This window comes from Gavialis gangeticus, unplaced genomic scaffold, assembly GCF_001723915.1.
Source record: "Gavialis gangeticus isolate Ggan-Ray unplaced genomic scaffold, GavGan_comp1, whole genome shotgun sequence".
NCBI classification, from domain to species: Eukaryota; Metazoa; Chordata; order Crocodylia; family Gavialidae; genus Gavialis; species Gavialis gangeticus.
Genome location: NW_017729002.1, coordinates 24,388,627 through 24,391,870, shown reverse-complemented (window position 1 = coordinate 24,391,870; position 3,244 = coordinate 24,388,627). Strand labels below are relative to the sequence as shown.

Sequence of the window (3,244 nt, the reverse complement as noted above, 5' to 3'; positions counted from 1 at the left end):
ATGGGGTGTGTTTTCCTGCAGATTTATGAAACTCATACTATTGCTTGCTCTGAATTCCAGCACGATGTGTCTGCTGAGGAGCAGAATTTCCCTGCTTACCCACCTCTACAGACATTGATTATCTGAACAGACTTACACTTTCAGGCACAGGCACTGGCATTGGTATCCCCAGTCTCACACCTACCTGCAGGTCCTCTGGAGTCTTGTAAACACAACTGAGTGTGATTATGCGAGCACTGGAGTACATGGTCATTCCAAGACACTGCTGGGAACTTATGAATCACCAGCAAAAATCCTAGGAGCTCTCATTCACTAGTACATCCTGACAAAACTCAGCCTGCTTCATCATTATCAATCTACCACTGTTATACCTGGACACTGGTACAGCTTTCTTGTGGCAGGTGCCTGTCTTGTCATGGAATAGCGTGTGCCAATACTGGTACTCTGCATGCATACTCAGTTCTATTTTGCATGCTCAGAACTGTGTCCTGTATATTAGGATTGCTAGGGAGACAAACCTTTCTATCTTTATAGGAGTACTGAATTTCCATAGGCCCTGGATATGCACCAATGAGCAAAGAGGCCTCTTTCTACATGCTACTCCTGCCCTTCAGGCACATTTTTCATCCAATCCCATCTGCCTCTCTACAGTTCATCTTGCACAGCCCTTGTGGCTGACTGAGGTTGTTATTTGTGTAAAACTGCAGATTTCTTTCAGATCTCCCTAGAGTTGCTTGTGCAGGGGAAGAGCCATCTCTTGTGGTGAGTGTCCCATTTTGCAGGCTGATGCTGAGTGGGATGGGAAGAGGGTCCCAGGCCTTGCATTTAGAGTCAGCTCTTGTACAGGCACTTATACTTTCCCAGTCTACCTGCCCACAGGTCAAACATGGTCTACATCGTTTTTGCTAAGAGGTGAGACAATGGATTTATACGGGATGGCTTGGATAGGGATGATCCTGCCTCCTGTAGGGGGCTGGACTAGGTGATATCTGAGGTCCCTTTCAGCTTAGCTTCTCTATGATTCTATGATGTGGCCCAGCAAAAGGCCTGCAGGTTGGGTCCTTGCCAATTGTGCTTCATTATGTTAAATTCATTTTAATGTACTTAGGATAAAACCTTTAACTCTGTTCTCCAGTGGGCAGGAGCAGTACCTTCTGTTTGTCAATCCCCAGGCGTGCTTATGGCTCTCTATAAACAACAAAAGGAAATACAACATCAAAACAAAACCTGATGGATTGTGTGTCCATTTAGCCACTTGTTTTGAATTAACTGACCACAGAGTTGCTACATATGTCACAGGAGTTGATGTTGTTTCTTAGTTCCCCTCTGGAGCCATGTGATTATAAGTTTATAAGTCAGAAATTTAGACTGTATTTTTGTTGTTTTTTGAAGGAAGTTTCTAACCGTCATAATGGCAGGGATAAAGTTGGGTGCACATTCAAAACCCAGGCAGAACATACAAAGAATCTAAACTGCGTTGGCCTGTTTTGTTTTGTTTTTGAGTGGCATTATTTTTAAGCCAATCTAATGATCTTTTTTAATGCTTGGGGCTGGTAATACAGTAAACCAGCTTCCACTTTTTTGATGCTTTGATTCAGGTTCAATAACAACTGCTAGCATACGTTGTTAAGTCCTCTTTTCTGACTGCTGTACTAAGTCAAATGTTCATGCAACCAAAACAGCCATAGTTTTTAAAAGACCAAAGAGTCTTACATGGCATAAGAATATCTAATATTCATTCCTGGAACACTCAAAACCCCTATGGCCCAACAGACTGTGCAACCCTTATTCCTATGGCAACCTACTCATGTCTGAATAAGGGCTCATCAAATGAGGATTGCAGTAGCTGAGCTCCAGTTAATAATTTTGATAATTTAAAAAAAATCCTGCTCCTTTCACTTCTCTATAACAACTGCTTTATTGGAGAAAAGGGAGAGAACAACAGTAATTTATATTGCCCTGTCTGATTACAGCTCTGAAACACCTAAAATCAGATCAAAACAGTTCACCCTTTAAATGACCTGTGAAATGACAGATGCCATCAAAATAATTGTAATAGTCACAAGCTGCCATAAAACATATCATTGTTTTAAAAAAAACAAGGACTGTAGGGACAATGGAAAAAATATATCTTGGTGCTTAATAGATCTTAGTTGTACAGGATCTCTGAAATTTAACATGCTCAATAAAGCCCTACAGTCTTCTTTCCACTGATCTGGTCTTGGACACTGGGTATTTTATGAAATAGGAAGGGGGAGAAACCAGCTCCACTGGTTGCATCTGGAACACTGAAATGTGGAGCACAGAAGAGACTAAATCTAGACCTGCAGGAGTGGCATTCTGCATTTTGCTCCGAAAAAAATCAGAGGCATTTTCAGCAGGCCCGGCTGTATATCTTGTTTGTACTGTTTTGTGTGGATGGATCCAAGCAAGCATATTACTAATGCAATGGGTTGCCTCCCCACCCAGGAAACAGGTACAACATGAGTGAAAGGAAGGTATTGGCAGTACCAGCATGATGCATCTTGTAGCCAGTGCCTTGTTGTTGTTTGGAGCTGGAGCTAAAACCTTGGAAGCCCTTGTGAATGTGTCTGCCCTTGCCGGACCTGCCACTTAGGATTAAGCCAAGAGACATAACATCTGTTCATAGTGCAGTGCACTCAAAAGGCAGCTAAAGTAGAGAATCCAGTGTGAGGCGGCTCCTCTGATCAGAGCATTTGAAAAGAGCTGTTCCTCAAGTACCGGCAGCAAATTGCAGGGAAAGCTGGGTGCACCAGTTTGATTTACCAAAGGAGGGCTGGGTCAGGAGCCAGTCATGTCTTGTCTGCCTGGGATTAGATGAGTCTCATTCTAGCTAAAAGCTGCAATGATTATCTAGGTGTTGGCTTGCAGGGGGGGGAGCAGTGGAACAGCTGCAGCCAGACCCCTTTTGTGACGCATGGATTTGGAGCATGGAGACTAGTCGCATTACCCCAATTTAGTCAATTTCCCGGACTAAAGAAGAGGATAAGTGACTTTGGGTTGGGAGATAATGTCCTACCTCAAGCCTACTGGGCAAGAACTCGAGCGTTTTGATGGACTGTCTCTCATTTACTGGTAAGCATGGCTGTTTGCAGAAGGGTTGGATATTGTATGTTTTAAATTCACTTTTCCACAGAGAACTGGGTAGCACTCAGTAAGCCTGTGTGTGTGTGTGTGTGTGTGTGTGTGTGTGTGTGTGTGTGTGTGTGTGTGTGTGTGTGTG

General features: G+C 43.3%; 1 protein-coding gene across 1 annotated transcript in view; it reads left to right on the top strand.

The window, feature by feature from the left end:
• Positions 1-2,769: 2,769 nt before the first annotated feature.
• The window catches only part of LOC109290865 (syntaxin-binding protein 4-like), a 141,460-nt gene continuing 140,985 nt past the window's right edge, over positions 2,770-3,244 (top strand). Inside the window, exon 1 of the mRNA XM_019507686.1 lies at positions 2,770-3,096. The gene's annotated coding sequence lies outside the window, so the exon portion shown is untranslated. The remainder of the gene's footprint in view (positions 3,097-3,244) is intronic.